This window comes from Pan troglodytes, chromosome 5, assembly GCF_028858775.2.
Source record: "Pan troglodytes isolate AG18354 chromosome 5, NHGRI_mPanTro3-v2.0_pri, whole genome shotgun sequence".
Taxonomy (NCBI): domain Eukaryota; kingdom Metazoa; phylum Chordata; class Mammalia; order Primates; family Hominidae; genus Pan; species Pan troglodytes.
In genome coordinates this window covers 1,933,553-1,952,038 of record NC_072403.2, presented here as the reverse complement: position 1 = coordinate 1,952,038, position 18,486 = coordinate 1,933,553, and positions in this window count along the sequence as shown.

Below are 18,486 nucleotides of genomic sequence, written 5' to 3'. Positions count from 1 at the left end.
TTTTGGTCAGGCAATTTGGAAGTATATATCTAAATTAATAGAGTAGTTTTCTAATAACCTGGGAATCTCTTAATCTAAGAATCTTTGCTGTAGATTTTTCTAGAACAAATGTACAAACATCTGTGTACAAGGGTACTCACTGCAGCATTTTGCTAAGGAAAAACTCAGAAAAAATCTATATGTTCAACAGAGAACAGGTACATAATTTATGACACAACTGCACAATATACACCACTAAAATAAAGGATATAAATTTATATGTAGTATGAAAAAGATGTGAATGATAGCTTGTTGGTGAAAAACAGCAATGACTGGAATATTGTGTGTAACGTAATCCTGCTTTTCTGTATATAATGTAGGCATAGAAAATAGGATTGAAAGGACATACTCTAGTCAACAGTGTATATAGCTTGGGTGGAGGGAGTGTATAATGGGGAAGGAGAGTCCCTTTTCCTATCTATTCCATATACATCTCTGGATTTAAAAGATCATACATGCATATGCATTACCTTCAAAATTAAAATGATAAAGACAAAAGGAGAAGCTTTGGATTTGAATCATGATACTACTGTTTGCAACTTCTATGACCGTGGGGAAGTCGCCTAGCCTCCTGGGGTTTATTTCCTCATTTATAAAAATAGGGAAAGTAATAATACTTGTCTACATATCTTCTAGTGTTGTTGGGAGGATTGAATGTGATAATAGGTTACAGCATTATGAATTATTTATTCATAGAACACAATTATTATAAAAATAGTTTGCTCTGATTAAAATAAAAGAAGGACGAGATCGTGTGTGTTTTTCAGTCCCAGTAGCTTTACTAACCAGAAAGCGCCTGCTGATGTGGTGATCACAGTTGCTTTGGTGCAGCTTCCTGTTGACTTTTGGCAATTCTCCACGCTGCTAGCTAAGGCTGAGGTGGCGACTGTGGAAGGTGTGATCTCCTCCCCCTCCCAGCACACATTTGTGTGCATACTCACACTCATGCACACACAAACACACACATGCACACTCTATCACAGTACAGGAGGTGGCAGCAGCTGCTCCGGCATAGACTTTCACACAACATAAAGGGCTTTTTTGGTGTGGTCTGTGCATTATTTCCTGTTAAGCATGAGCTGAGTCAGTGCCGTGCTTTTCCATCTGAAACCTTTCTGAGGCTCAGGCTGTGTTAAGAGCAAACCCTCTCCCCTCCATGCCCACCCCATGGCCCTCTACTGAAGCCAGATCATAATCTGCTCATTTCATGAGGATTTTCAAACCGAATGGACTGGGCCATGTGAGAGATCACTGAAAGGAACAGACCAAGCAGAGGCTAAGAGACTCCACGCTAATCTGCTGAGTCATCTGAAAATGCACAGCTGTGGCAGCTCACGGTGCTTTAAAGTACTTTGGCAGGATGTTTGTTCAGGGGGCCTGTTCCTGCAGCCCTGCTGAATGTTTGGTTAGGAGGCATAATCATTTTTTGGACAGGATCTCCCAAATGTAAGGTGATAGATGCTAATGTGGAATATAATACAGAAGATACAGCTTGGATGTCATAAATAACAATAAATTGTTTAATCTTGCTGAGTTGTAAATATATGATTGCCAGAGGTCTTTAGTTCACTGGAACATAGTATGGGGGCAGGGGCACTTAGCAAATAGGCAGTTATTATTTTCCAACCAGACAGAAACTGGTCTGATGAAATTTATCTAAAAAGGCATACACATGTATTTTAATTAATTGTGACAATTACTCAGAGAAAACACATGGCCCTAAAGAGGCTGAGGGTTTTTTTGTTCTACCTATAAATGTATATGTATATTCACCTATATTCTACCTATGTATAAGTAAGAGAATGAGTTTTTGTTTTGGGGATATATATTTATACGTATCTATACAGACAGATATACACATACTTAATTTCTGTGTACCTATTAAGGTGCGGTGACAGATGGAAAGTATTTTTAAAAGCATTTAGATAGCTTATTCTATAGCATATGTGTGCATATAGCCCCCCCATAAAGCTTTGTCTCTTTTCTGGATATATTTAACAAGAGGCTAGAACAGAGTCCAAAATGTCAGAAATGTTTGAACATTCCATAGAAATGAAGGAGGTGTTTCCAAATGACCTATGTTTCTATGGCAATAAATAGAACTTGTGCTGCGTTGGATGGGTCAGGAGTAAGGAATATAAACAGTGTAAGTATGGCTATTCCAGGAAGAAATCTACCTTGTAAGAACAGCTTTGTGCAGTGAGCTCGACAACATTGATCAGTTAGCAGTCCGGTTCAGTACAACATTGATCAGGTAGCAAGACGGTTCGGCAGTGCCAGTCGGAGACACAGATGGGGACAATCAAAGAAGATGCAGGTCAGGACAAGGATGCAGACATGTACCTGTCACTACCATGGACTTCAGCAGCTTCTTAGTGAGCAGGTTTATGATCAAAGAAGAAAGACATCGTTGATATGTAAGCATGTTACAATTAATTTGCTGTTTAGTTACTAGCAAACTACATCCAGTTTTTAGTTTTTAGGTTTTTTGTTCTTTTTTCTTTTTTGAAACAGGTTCTTGTTCTGTCATCCAGGCTGGAGTGCAGTCGTTATCCAAGCTCACTGCAGCCTTAAACTCCTGGGCTTCGTGGATCCTCCCACCTCAGCCTCCCAAGAAGCTGGGACTACAGGTGCACACCACCATGGCCAGCTAATATTTCTAATTTTTTTGTAGAGATGAGGCCTTGCTGTATTGCCCAGGCTGCTCTTGAGCTCCTGGCAGTGTAGATATTTCCATGTTTATACAGATGATGGTGTAGATATTTCCATGTTTATACAGATGAGTGTGTAGATATTTCCATGTTTTTAAAGATGGCGGTGTAGATAGTTCCATGTATATAGAGATAGCGGTGTAGATATTTCCATGTTTATAGAGACAGAGGTGTAGATATTTCCACGATTACACAGATAGCGGTGTAGGTATTTCCATGTTTCTACAGATCGCGGTGTACATATTTCCATGTTTTTAAAGATAGCGGTGAAGATGTTTCCATTTTTATACAGGTAGCGGTGTAGATATTTCCATGTTTATACAGATGGCGGTGTAGATATTTCCATGTTTATTGAGATAGCGGTGTAGACATTTCCATGTTTATACAGATAGTGGTGAAGATATTTCCATGTTTATAGAGATAGCGGTGTAGATATTTCCATATTTATACATATAGCAGTGTAGATATTTCCATGTTTACAGTGATAACGGTGTAGGTATTTCCATGTTTATAGTGATAGCGGTGTAGATATTTCCATGTTTATACGGATAGCGGTGTAGATATTTCCATGTTTATACAGATAGCGGTGTTGATATTTTCATGTTTATACAGATAGCGGTGTAGGTAATTCCATGTTTATACAGATACCGGTGTAGATATTTCCATGTTATTACAGATGGCTGTGTAGATATTTCCATGTTTATAGAGATGGCTGTGTAGATATTTCCATGTTTATACAGATGGCAGTGTAGATATTTCCATGTTTATGCAGATGGTGGTGCTGATATTTCCGTGTTTACAGAGATAGCGGTGTAGATATTTCCATCTTTTCACAGATTGCGGTGTAGGTACTTCCATCTTTACACAGATAGTGGTGTAGATATTTCCCAGTTTACACAGATAGCTGTGTAGATATTTCCATGTTTACACAGATAGCATTGTAGATATTTCCATGTTTACACAGATAGCATTGTAGATATATCCATGTTTATACAGATAGCGGTGTAGGTATTTCCATGATTATACAGATAGCGGTGTAGATATTTCCATGTTTATACAGATAGCGGTGTAGATATTTCCATGTCTATAGAGATAGCGGTTTAGGTATTTCCGTGGTTATAGAGATAGCTTTGTAGACATTTCCATGTTTATACAGATAGTGGTGTAGATATTTCCAAGTATATACAGATAGCGGTGTTGGTATTTCCATGTTTATACTGATAGCGGTATAAATCTTTCCATGTTTATACAGCTCGCGTTGTAGATATTTACAACTTTATACAGATGGCAGTGTAGATATTTCCATATTTATACAGATGGCTTTGTAGATAGTCCCATGTTTATGGAGATGGCAGTGTAGATATTTTCAAGTTAATAGTGATGGAGGTGCAGATATTTCCATTTTCATACAGATCGCGGTGTAGATGTTTCCATGTTTATACAGATAGCGGTGTAGATAGTTCCACGTTTATATAGATAGCGGTGTTGGTATTTCCATGTTTATACAGATAGCGGTGTAAATATTTCCATGTTTATAGAGCTCGCCATGTAGATATTTCCAATTTTATACAGATGGTGGTGTGGATATTTCCATGTTAATACAGATGGCAGTGTAGGTATTTCCATGTTTATACAGATAGCGGTATAGTTATTTCTCTGTTGATAGAGATAGCAGTGGAAATATTTTCATGTTTACACACATAGCGGTGTAGATATTTCCATGGTTATAGTGATAGCGGTGTAGATATTTCCCTGTTTATACAGATAGCGGTGTAGATATTTACATGTTTATGCAGATTGCTGTGCAGATGTTTCCATGTTTATAAAGAGGGCTGAGTAGGTATTTCCATGTTTATACAGATGGCAGTGTAGATATTTCCATGTTTATGAAGATGACTGTGTAGATATTTCCATGTTTATACAGATGTTGGTGTAGATATTTCCCTGTTTATAGAAATAGCGGTGTAGATATTTCCATATTTATAGATATAGCAGTGTAAATATTTCCGTATTTATGCAGATAGCGATGTAGATATTTCCATGTTTATAAAGATAGCGGTGTCAATATTTGCATGTTTATACAGACAGCGGTGGAGATATTTCCATCTTTATGCAGATAGCGATGTAGACATTTCCATGTTTATACAGATAGCGGTGTAGATATTTCCATGTTTACACAGATAGCGGTGTAGATATTTCCAAGTTTACACAAATGGCGGTTTAGGTATTTGCATGTTTATACCGATGGCGGTGTTGATAATTCCATATTTATGCAAATGGCGGTTCAGATATTTCCATGTTTATACAGATAGTGGTGTGGCTATTTCCATGTTTATACATATAACGGTGTAGCTATTTCCATACTTATACAGATGGCGGTGTAGATATTTTCATGTTTATACAGATGGTGGGGTAGATATTTCCATGTTTATAAAGATGACTGTGTAGGTATTTCCATGTTTATACAGATTACTTTGTAGGTATTTCCATGTTTATACAGATGGCGGTGTAGATATTTCCATGTTTATACAGATGACGGTGTAGATATTTCCATGTTTATACAGATAGCGCTATAGATAATTCCAAGTTTATACAGATGGTGGTGTAGATATTTCCAAGTTTGCATAGATACTGGTGTAGATATTTCCATGTTTATACAGATAGCAGTGCAGATATTTCCATCTTTATACAGATGACCATGTAGATATTTCCACGTTTATACAAATGACTGTGCAGTTATTTCCACGTTTATACAGATGGCGGTGTAGATATGTCCATGTTCATACAGATGCAGGTGTAGATATTTCCATGTTTATATAGATGACTGTGTAGGTATTTACCGGCTTATACAGATGGCGGTGTAGATATTTCCATCTTTATAGAGATAGCCATGTAGATATTTCCATGTTTATACAGATAGCGGTGTAGAAATTTCCATGTTTATAGAGATAGCAGTGTAGATATTTCCATATTTATACAGATAGCTTGGTAGATATTTCCATGTATATACAGATAGCTGTGTAGATATTTCCATGTTTATACAGATAGCAGTGCAGTTATTTCCAAGTTTATAAAGATCGCGGTGTAGATATTTCCATGTTTATTCAGATAGCGGTGTAGATATTTCCATGTTTATACTGGTAGCGGTGTAGCTATTTCCATGTTTATACAGATAGCGGTGTTGGTATTTCCATGTTTATTCAGATAGCGGTGTAGATATTTCCATGTTTATCCAGGTCGCGGTGTAGATGTTTATGATTTTATACAGATGGCAGTGTAGATATTTCCATGTTTATACAGATGGTGCTGTAGATGCTTCAATGTTTATGGAGATGGCAGTGTAGATATTTACATGTTTATAGACATGGCGGTGTAGATGTTTCCATGTTTATAGAGATAGTGGTGTAGATAATTCCATGTTTATAGAGATAGCGGTGTAGGTATTTCCATGTTTATAAAGATAGCGGTGTAGTTATTTCCATGTTGGTACAGATGGCTGTGTAGATATTTCCATGTGTATACAGATGGCAGTGTAGGTATTTCCATGTGTACACAGATGGCAGTGTAGATATTTCCAAGTTTATACAGATGGTGGTGTAGATATTTCCATGTTTACAGACGACTGTGTAGATATTTCCATGTTTATACAGATCACTGTATAGATATTTCCATGTTTTTACAGATGGTGGTGTAGATATTTCCATGTTTATAGAGACAACGGTGTAGATATTTCCATATTTATACAGATGGCGGTGTATATATTTCTGTCTTTATACAGATACCGGTGTGGGTATTTCCATATTTATACAGATGGCAGTGTAGAGATTTCCATGTTTACACAGACAGCAGTGTAGATTTTTCCATGTTTATACTGATGGAGTTGTAGATATTTCCAAGTTTATGAAGATGACTTTGTACATATTTCCATGTTTTTACAAATGGTGGTGTAGATATTTCCATGTTTATAGAGATGGCAGTGTGGATATTTCCATGATTATACAAATGCCGGTGTTGATATTTCCATGTTTATAGAGATGGCAGTGTAGATATTTCCATCTTTATACAGATGGTGTATATATTTAGATGTTTATGCAGATGGCGGTGTAGATATTTCGAAATTTAGAGAGATAGCGGTGTAGATATTTCCATATTTATACAGAAAGCGGTGTAGATATTTCCATGTTTATACAGATGACGGTGTAGATATTTCCATGTTTATGCAGATAACGGTGTAGATATTTCCATGTTTATACAGATAGTGGTGTAGATATTTCCATGTTTATAGATATAGCGGTGTAGGTAATTCCATGTTTATAGAGATAGCGGTGTAGTAATTTCCATGTTGATACAGATGGCTGTGTAGATATTTCCATGTGTATACAGATTGCAGTGTAGTTATTTCCATGTGTACACAGATGTCAGTGTAGTTATTTCCAAGTTTATACAGATGGGGTTGTAGATATTTCCATGTTTATACAGATGACTCTGAAGATATTTCCATGTTCTTACAGATGGCGGTGCAGTTATTTCGATGTTTATAGAGACAGCGGTGTAGATATTTCCATATTTATACAGAAAGCGGTGTAGATATTTCCAAGTTTATACAGATGACGATGTAGATTTTTCCACGTTTTTCAGATGCTGGTGCAGATATTTTCATGTTTGAAGAGATAGCAGTGCAGTTATTTCTATGTTTATGCAGATAGCGATGTAGATATTTCCATGTTTATAGAGATAGCGGTATAGTTATTTCCATATTTATACATATAGCGGTGTAGATATTTCCACGTTTATACAGATAGCGGTGTTGATATTTCCATGTTTATACAGATAGCGGTATAGATATTTCCATGTTTATAAAGACAGGAGGGGAGATATTTCCATGTTTATACAGATAGCGGTGTAGATATTTCCAGGTTTATAGAGATAGCGGTGTAGATATTTCCATGTTTATAGAGATAGCGGGGTAGATATTTCCATGTTAATACAGATGGCAGTGTAGATGTTAACATGTGTATACACATGGCAGTGTAGATATTTCCATGTTTATACAGATGGAGGTGTAGATATTTCCATGTTTATACAGATGACTGTGTAAATATTTCCAGGTTTTTACAGATGGCAGTGTAGATATTTCCATGTTTATGCAGATGGCGGTTTGGCTATTTCCATGTTTATACAGATAATGGTGTAGCTATTTCCATATTTATAGAGATGGCTGTTTAGATATTTCCATGTTTATACAGATGGCGGTGTAGATATTTCCATGTTTGTATAGATGACGGTGTAGATATTTCCATGTTTATACACATGGCGGTGTAGATATTTCCATGTTTTTACAGATAGCTGTGTAAATATTTCCATGTTTATACAGATGGTGGTGTAGATATTTCCATGTTTACACAGACAGCGGTGTAGATATTTCCATCTTTTTCACAGATTGCGGTGTAGAAATTTTCATCTTTACACAGGTAGTGATGTAGTTATTTCCATCTTTATAGAGATTGCGGTGTAGATATTTCCACATTTACACAGATAACGGTGTAGCTATTTCCATATTTATAGAGATGGCTGAGTAGATAATTCCATGTTTATATAGATGGCGGTGTAGACAATTCCATGTTTATATAGATAGCGGTGTAGATATTTCCATGTGTATACAGATGGCAGTGTAGATATTTCCATGTTTATACAGATGAAAGTGCTACTGTTTCCATGTTTACAAACATGACTGTGTAGATATTTCCATGTTTATACAGATGGCAGTGTAGATATTTCCATGTTTATACAGATTGTGGTGTGGCTACTTCCATGATTATACAGATAGCGGTGCAGCTATTTCCATGTTTATAAAGATAGCGGTGTAGATATTTCCATGTTCATACTGATGGATGTGTAGATATTTCCATGTTTATACAGATGACTGCGTACATATTTCCATGTTTTTACAGATGGCGGTGTAGATATTTCCATGTTTATACAGACAGCAGAGTGGATATTTCCATGATTATACAGGTGGCGATGTTGATATAAACATGTATATAAAGATGGCGGTATACATATTTCCATGTTAATAGAGATGGCGGTGTAGATATTTAGGTGTTTATGCGGATGGCGGTGTAGATATTTCAAAGTTTATAGAGATAGCGGTGAGGATATTTCCATGTTTATACAGATGGCGGTGTAGATATTTCCATGTTTATAGAGATAGCGGTGTAGTTATTTCTATGTTTATACAGATAGCGATGTAGATAATTCCATGCTTATAGAGATAGTGGTGTAGTTATTTCCACATTTATACATATAGCGGTGTAGTTATTTCCATATTTATACATATAGAGGTGTAGATATTTCCATGATCATACAGACAGCGGTGTAGATATTTCCATGTTTATACAGATAGCGGTGTGGCTATTTCCATTTTTATGCAGGTAGCGTTGTAGCTATTTCCATGTTTATAGAGATTGCTGCGTAGATTTTTCCATGTTTATACCTATGGCAGTGTAGATATTTCCATTATTATACAGATGCTGGTGTAGGTATTTCCATGTTTATAGAGATGACTGCGTCGGTATTTCCAGGTTTATACAGATGGCGGTGTAGATATTTCCATGTTTACATAGATGGCGATGTAGATATTTCCTTGTTTATAGAGATAGCGTGTTAGGTATTTCCATGTTTATACAGATAGCTGTTTACGTATTTCCATGTTTATACAGATAGCGGTGTTGTTATTTCCATGTTTATACAGATAGCTGTGTAGATATTTCCATGTTTATACAGCTCGCGGTGTATATATTTACAACTTTATGCAGATGGCAGTGTAGATAGTTCCATGTTTATGGAGATGGCAGTGTAGATATTTTCATGTTTATGGAGGTGGCGGTGTAGTTATTTCCATGTTTGTAGAGATAGTGGTGTAGATATTTCCATGTTTATAGAGATAGCGGTGTTGGTATTTCCATGTTTATAGAGATACCAGTGTAGATATTACCATGTTTATTGAGATAGCGGTGCAGGTATTTCCATGTTTATAGAGATAGTGGTGTAGATATTTCCATGTTTATACAGATGGCTGTGTAGATATTTCCATGTGTATACAGATGGCAGTGTAGGTATTTCCAAGTTTATACAGATGGTATTGCAGATTCTTGATGTTTATACAGATGACTTTGTAGATAATTCCATGCTTTTATAGATGGCGGTGTAAATATTTCCATGTTTACAGAGATAGCGTTGTAGATATTTCCATGTTTATATAGATGGCGATATATATATTTTCTTGTTTATGTAGATGGTGTTGTAGATAATTCCATGTTTACAGGGATGGCGGTGTATATATTTCCATGTTTATAGTGCAAGCGGTGTAGATATTTCCATGTTTATAGAGATAGCGGTGTAGATATTTCCATGTTTATACAGCTCGCAGTGTAGATATTTACATCTTTATAGAGATAGCGGTGTAATTATTTCTATGTTTATACAAATAGCGTTGTAGATATTTCCATGTTTAGAGAGATTGCGGTGTAGTTATTTCCACATTTATACATATAGCGCTGTAGAAATTTCCATGTTTATACAAATAGCGGTGTAGGTATTTCCATGTTTATACAGATAGCCGTGTAGATACTTCCATGTTTATATAGATAGTCGTGGAGATATTTCCATGTTTATTCAGATAGCGGTGTAGATATTTCCATGTTTATACAGATAGCGGTGTAAATAATTCCATGTGTATACACATGGCAGTGTAGGTATTTCCATGTTTATACAGATGGAGGTGTAGATATTTCCATGTTTATTCAGATGACTGTGTAGATATATCCATGTTTTTACAGATGGCGGTGTAGATATTTCCATGTTTATACAGATAGCGATGTGTATATTTCCATGTTTATACAGATAACGGTGTAGCTATTTCCATATTTATAGAGATGGCTATGTAGAGGTTTCCATGTTTATACAGATAGCGATGTAGATATCTCGATGTTTATACACATAGCGGTGTAGTTATTTCCATGTTCACAGAGATATTGGTGTAGATATTTCCATCTTTGCACAGATTGCGGTGCAGATATTTCCATGTTTACACAGATAGCTCTGTAGATATTTCCATGTTTACACAGATAGCGTTGTAGTTATTTCCATGTTTATACAGATAGCGGTGTAGACACTTCCATGTTTATACAGATAGCGGTGGAGATGTTTCCATGTTTATACAGATAGCGGTGTAGCTATTTCCACGTTTATACATATGGTGGTGTAGATATTTCGATGTTTATAGAGATGGCGGTGTAGATATTATCATGTTTATAGAGATGATGGTGTAGGTATTTCCCTGTTTATAGAGATTACGGTGTAGATATTTCCAAGTTTATAGAGGTAGCGGTTTAGGTATTTCCATGTGTATAGAGATAGCGGTGTAGATGTTTCCATGTTTATACTGATGGCTGTGTAGATATTTCCATGTGTATACAGTTGGCAGTGTAGATATTTCCATGTTTATAGAGATGGTGGTGTAGATATTTCCATGTTTATACAGATGACTGTGTTGATATTTCCATGTTTATACACATGGTGGTGTAGATATTTCCATGTTTATAGAGATAGTGGTGTAGATATTTCCATGTTTATCCAGATAGCGGTGCAGATATTTCCAAGTTTATAGAGATAGCGGTGTAGATATTGCCATTTTTTACACAGATAGCTGTGTTATATTTCCATGTTTATACAGATGACGGTGAAGATATTTCCATGTTTATACAGACAGCGGTGTTATATTTCCATGTTAATATAGATGACGGTGTAGATATTTCAATGTTTATACACATGGCGGTGTAGATTTTTCCATGTTTATACAGATAGCGGTGTAGATATTTCCATGTTCATACAGATAGCGGAGTAGATATTTCCATGTATTTAGAGATGGCTGTGTAGATATTTCCATGTTTATACAGATGACAGTGTAGATATTTCCATGTTTATACAGATGGTGGTGAAGATATTTTCATGTTTATAGAGAAGACTTTGTAGGTATTTAAAGTTTATGCAGATGGCGATGTAGATATTTCCATGTTTATAGAGATAGCCATGTTTATATTTCCATGTTTATACAGAGAGTGGTGTAGACATTTCCATGTTCATAGAGATAGCGGAGCAGACATTTCCATCTTCATACAGATAGCAGTGAAGATATTTCCATGTTTATAAAAATGACTGTGTAGATATCTCCATGTTTATACAGATAGTGGTGTAGATATTTCCATGTGTATAAAGATGGCGGTGTAGATATTTCCCTATTTATACTGATGGCGGTGTAGATATTTGCATGTTTATAGAGATCGCGGTGTAGATATTTCCATGTTTATGCAGATGGCGGTGTAGATATTTCCATGTTTATAGAGATGGCGGTGAAGATATTTCTATGTTTATAGAGATAGCGGTGTAGATATTTCCATGTTTATAGAGATGGCGGTGTAATTATTTCCATGTTTATAGAGATAGCGGTGTAGAAATTTCCATGTTTATACACATAGCGGTGTAGATATTTCCATGTTTACAGATAGCGGTGTTGGTACTTCCATGTTTATACAGATAGCGGTGTAGATATTTCCATGTTTATAGAGCTCGCGGTGTAGATATTAACATCTTTATATAGATGACATTGTAAATATTTCCATGTTTATTCAGATAGCGGTGTAGATATTTCCATGCTTATACAGATGAGTGTGTAGATATTTCCATGATTATACAGATGGCGGTGTAGCTATTTCCATGTTTATAGAGATAGCGTTGTAGATATTTCCATGTTTATACAGATAGCGGTGTAGATATTTCCATGTTTATAGCGATAGCGGTGTAGATATTTCCATATTCATACAATTATCGGTGAAGATATTTCCATTGTTATACAGATGGCGATGTAGATATTTCCATGTATATAGATATAGCGGTGTAGATATCTCCATGTTGATACAGATAGTGATGTAGATATTTCCATGTGTATAAAGATGGCGGTGTAGATATTTCCCTATTTATACACATGGCGGTGTAGATATTTGCATGTTTATACAGATCGCGGTGTAGATATTTGCATGTTTCCACAGATAGCGGTGTAGATATTTCCATCTTTGCACAGATTGTGGTGTAGATATTTAAATCTTAACACAGATAGCGGTGTGGATATTTCCATCGTTGCACAGATTGTGCTGTAGATATTTCAATCTTTACACAGATAGTGGTGTAGATATTTTCATATTTACACAGATAGCGTTGTATATATTTGCATGTTTATACAGATACCGGTGTAGATATTTCCATGTTTTTACAGATAGCGGTGTAGATATTTCCATGTTCATAGAGATAACGGTGTAGATATTTCCATATTTATACAGATGGCGATGTAGATATTTCCATGTTTATTCAGATGTCAGTGTAGATATTTCCATGTTTATACAGATGGCAGTGTAGATATTTCCATGTTTATACAGATAGAGGTGTAGATATTTCCATGTTTATACAGATAGCGGTGTAGATATTACCAAGTTTACAAAGATAGCCGTGTAGATATGTCCATATTTGCACAGATTGCGTTGTAGATATTTCGATCTTTACACAGATAGCGGTGTAGATATTTCCATCATTGCACAGATTGTGCTGTAGATGTTTCAATCTTTACACTGATAGTGGTGTAGATATTTCCATGTTTACACAGATAGCGTTGTATATATTTGCATGTTTATACATATAGTGGTGTAGATATTTCCATGTTTATACAGGTAGCGGTGTAGATATTTCCATGTTTATACAGGTATCGGTGTAGATACTTCAAGGTTTATTCAGATAGCGGTGTAGATATTTCCATGTTTATACAGATAGCGGTGGAGATATCTCCATGTTTATGTAGGTAGCGTTGTAGATATTTCCATGTTTATACAGATGGCGGTGTAGATATTTCCATGTTTATACAGATAGCGGTGTAGATATTTCCAAGTTTATACAGATAGCGGTGTAGGTATTTCCAAGTTTATAGAGATAGCGGTGTAGACATTTCCATGTTTATAGAGATAGCGCTGTAGGGATTTCCATGTTTATAGAGATAGCGGTGTAGACATTTCCATGTTTATAGAGATTGCGGTGTAGATATTTCCATATTTATACAGATAGCGGTGTAGATATTTCCATGATTATACAGATAGCGGTGTAGATATTTCCATGTATATAGAGATGGCAGAGTGGATATTTCCATATATATACAATTAGCGGTGTAGATATTTCCATGTTTTTACAGATGGCTGTGTAGATATTTCCAAGTTTAAAGAGATGGCGGTGTAGATATTTCCATGTTTTTACAGATGACTCTGTAGGTATTTCCATGTTTTCACAGATGGCAGTGTAGATATTTCCATGTTCATACAGATAGCGGTGTGGCTATTTCCATGTTTATAGAGATTGCGGTGTAGATATTTCCATGTTTATAGAGATGGCTGTGTAGATATTTCCACGTTTATACAGATGACAGTGTAGATATTTCCATGTTTATGCAGATGACTGTGTAGTTATTTCTATTTTTATACAGATGGCTGTTTAGATATTTCCATGTTTATAGAGATAGCCTTGTAGATATTCCCATGTTTATACAGATAGCGGTGTAGGCATTTCCATGTTTATAGAGATAGCGGTGTAAATATTTCCATATTTATACAGATAGCGGTGTAGATATTTCCATGTTTATACAGATGGCGATGTAGATATTTCCATGTTTATAGAGATGATGGTGTAGATATTTCTATGTTTACAGAGATAGCGATGTAGATATTTCCATGTTTATAGAGATGGCGGTGTAATATTTCCATGTGTATAGAGATAGCTGTGTAGATATTTCAACGTTCATACACATAGCGTTGTTGATATTTCCATGTTTACAGATAGCGGTGTTGGTTTTTCCATGTTTATACTGCTCATGGTGTAGATACTTTCATGTTTACAAAGATAGCAGTGTAGATATTTCCATCTTTGCTCAGATTGCGGTGTAGATATTTCCATGTTTATACAGAGAGCGGTGTACATATTTCCATGTTTACACAGATAGTGGTGTAGATAGTTCCATGTTTATACAGATAGCGGTGTAGATATTTCCATATGTATACAGATAGCGGTGAAGATATTTCCATGTTTCTACAGATAGCGTTGTAGATATTTCCATGTTTACAGTTGGCGGTGTACATATTTCCATGTTTACACAGATTTCGGTGTACATATTTCCAAGTTTATGCAGATAGCGGTGTAGATATTAAATGTTTTTACAGATAGCGGTGCAGATATTTCCATGTTTATACAGATAGCGGTGTAGGTATTTCCATGTTTATAGAGATAGCGGTATAGACATTTCCATGTTTATAGAGGCAGTGGTGTAGATATTTCCAAATTTATAATGATAGCTGTGTAGATATTTCCATGTTTATACAGATAGCGGTGGAGATATATCCATATTTATACAGATAGCGATGTAGATATTTCCATGTTTATACGGATAGCTGTGTAGATATTTCCATGTGTATACAAATGGCAGTGTAGATATATCCTTGTTTATAAAGATGTTGGTGTAGATATTTCCATGCTTATACAGATGAGTGTGTAGATATTTCCATGATTATACAGATGGCGGTGTAGCTATTTCCATGTTTATAGAGATAGCGGTGTAGATATTTCCATGTTTATACAGACAGCGGTGTAGATATTTCCGTGTTTATAGCGATAGCGGTGTAGATATTTCCATATTCATACAATTATCGGTGAAGATATTTCCATTTTTATACATATGGCGGTGTAGATATTTCCATGTACATAGAGATAGCGGTGTAGATATCTCCATGTTTATACAGATAGTGGTGTAGATATTTCCACGTGTATAAAGATGGCGGTGTAGATATTTCCCTATTTATACACATGGCGGTGTAAATATTTGCATGTTTACACAGATCGCGGTGTAGATATTTCCATGTTTAAGCAGATGGCGGTGTAGATATTTCCATGTTAATAGAGATGGCGGTGACGATATTTCCATGTTTATAGAGAGAGCGTTGTAAGTATTTCCATGTTTGTAGAGATAGCGGTGTGGATATTTCCATGTTTATACACATAGCGGTGTAGGTATTTCCATGTTTACAGATAGCGGTGTTGGTATTTCCATGTTTATACAGATAGCGGTGTAGATATTTCCATGCTTATACAGCTCGTGGTGTAGATATTTCAATCTTTATACAGATGACATTGTAATTATTTCCATGTTTATTCAGATAGCGGTGTAGATATTTCCATGTTTACACGGATGGCGATGTAGATAGTTCCATGTTTATGGAAATGACGGTGTAGATATTTTCATTTTTACAGAGATGGCGGTGTAGATATTTCCATGTTTATAGAGATAGCGCTGTAGGTATGTCCATGTTTATTCAGATGGCGGTGTAGATATTTCCATGTTTATACAGGCAGCGGTGTGGCTACTTCCATGTTTATACAGAATGCGGTGTAAATATTTCCAGGTTTATGGAGATGGCTGTGTAGGTATTTCCATGCTTATGCAGAGGCAGTGTAGATATTTCCATGTTTATACAGATAGTGGTGTATATATTTCCATATTTATACAGATGACTGAGTAGGTATTTCCATGTTTATACAGATGACGGTACAGATATTTCCATGTATATAGAGATAGCCATGTAGATATTTCCCTGTTTAAATGGATAGCGGTGTAAACATTTCCATGTTTATAGGGATAGCGGTGTAGATATTTCCATGTTTATACAGATAGCAGTGAATATATTGCCATGTTTATACAGATAGTTGTGTGGCTGTTTCCATGTTTATACGGATAGCGGTGTAGATATTTCCATGTTTATAGAGATGGCTGTGTAGATGTTCCCACGTTTATACAGATGGCAGTATAGATATTTCCATGTTTATACAGATGGTGGTGTAGATATGTCCATGTTTATACAGATGACTGTGAAGATATTTCCATGTTTTTACAGATGGCGGTGTAGATAATTCCATGTTTATAGAGATAGCGGTGTAGGTATTTCCATGTGTATTCAGATGGCGGTGTAGATATTTCCATGTTTATACAGGGAGCGGTGTAGATATTTCCATGTTTATACAGATAGCCGTGTACATATTTCCATGTGTGTACAGAAGGCAGTGTAGAAATTTCCATGTTTCTAGAGATGGTGGTGTAGATATTTCTATGTTTATTCAGATGACTGTGTAAAAATTTCCATGTTTATACAGATTGCGGTGTAGTTATTTCCATGTTTATGCAGAAAACGGTGTAGATATTTCCATGTTTGTAGAGATAGCAGTGTTGATATTTCCATCTTTGCACAAAATGCATTGTAGATATTTCCATCTTTACACAGATAGCGGTGTAGATATTTCCAAGTTTACACAGAGAGCTGTGTAGATATTTCCATTTTTCCATAGATAGCATTTTAGATTTTTCCATTTTTACACAGATAGCGGTGGAGATATTTCCATGTTTAAACAGATAGCGATGTAGATATTTCCATGTTTATACAGATAGCGGTGTAGATATTTCCATGTTTATGGAGATAGCGGTGTAGATATGTCCATGTTTATACAGATGGCTGTGTAGATATTTAAATGTATATACAGATGGCAGTGTAGATATTATCATGTTTATAGAAACGGTGGTGAAGATATTTCCATGTTTATACAGATGACTGTGTATATATTTGCATGTTTATACAGATAGCGGTGTATATATTTCTATGTTTACACAGATAGCGGTGTAGGTGTTTCCATATTTTCAGAGATTGGGGTATAGTAATTTCCATGTTTATACAGATGGTTGTGTAGATATTTCCATGTTCATAGAGATAGCGGAGTAGGTATTTCCATGTTTATACAGATAGCGGTGTACATATTTCCATGTTTCCACAGATAACGTTGTAGATATTTCCATCTTTATAGAGATAGCGGTTTATGTATTTCTATGTTTACACAGATAGCGTTGTATTTATTTCTAAATTTATAGAGATAGCGGTTTAGATATTTCCAAGATTATACAGACAGCGGTGTAGACATTTCCATGTTTATAGAGATAGCAGTGTAGATATTTCCATTTTTAGCGATATAGTGTTGTAGGTTTTTCCATGTTTATACAGATATCGGTGTAGATATTTCCATGTTTATACAGATAGCGGTGTAGTAATTTCCAAGTTTATAGAGATTGCGGTGTAGATATTTCCACGTTTATACTGATGTCCGTGTAGATATTTCCATGTGTGTACGAATGGCAGTGTAGATATTTCCACGTTTATACAGATGACTGAGTAGATATTTCCAGGTTTTTACAGATGACGGTTTAGATATTTCCATGTTTATACAGATGGCCGTGTGGGTATTTCCATGATTATACAGATGGCGGTGTTGATATTTGCATGTTTAAACAGATGGTGGTGTAGATATTTCCATGTTTATACAGATGGCGATGTAGGTATTTAGATGTTTATGCAGATGGCGGTGTAGATATTTCCATGTTTATAGAGATAGAGGTGTAGATATTTCCATATTTACACAGAAAGCGGTGTAGATATTTCCAAGTTTATACAGGTGAGTGTGTAGATATTTCCATCTTTTTAAAAATGGCGGTGTAGATATTTCCATGTTTATACAGATGGCGGTGTAGATATTTCCATGTTTATAGAGATAGCGG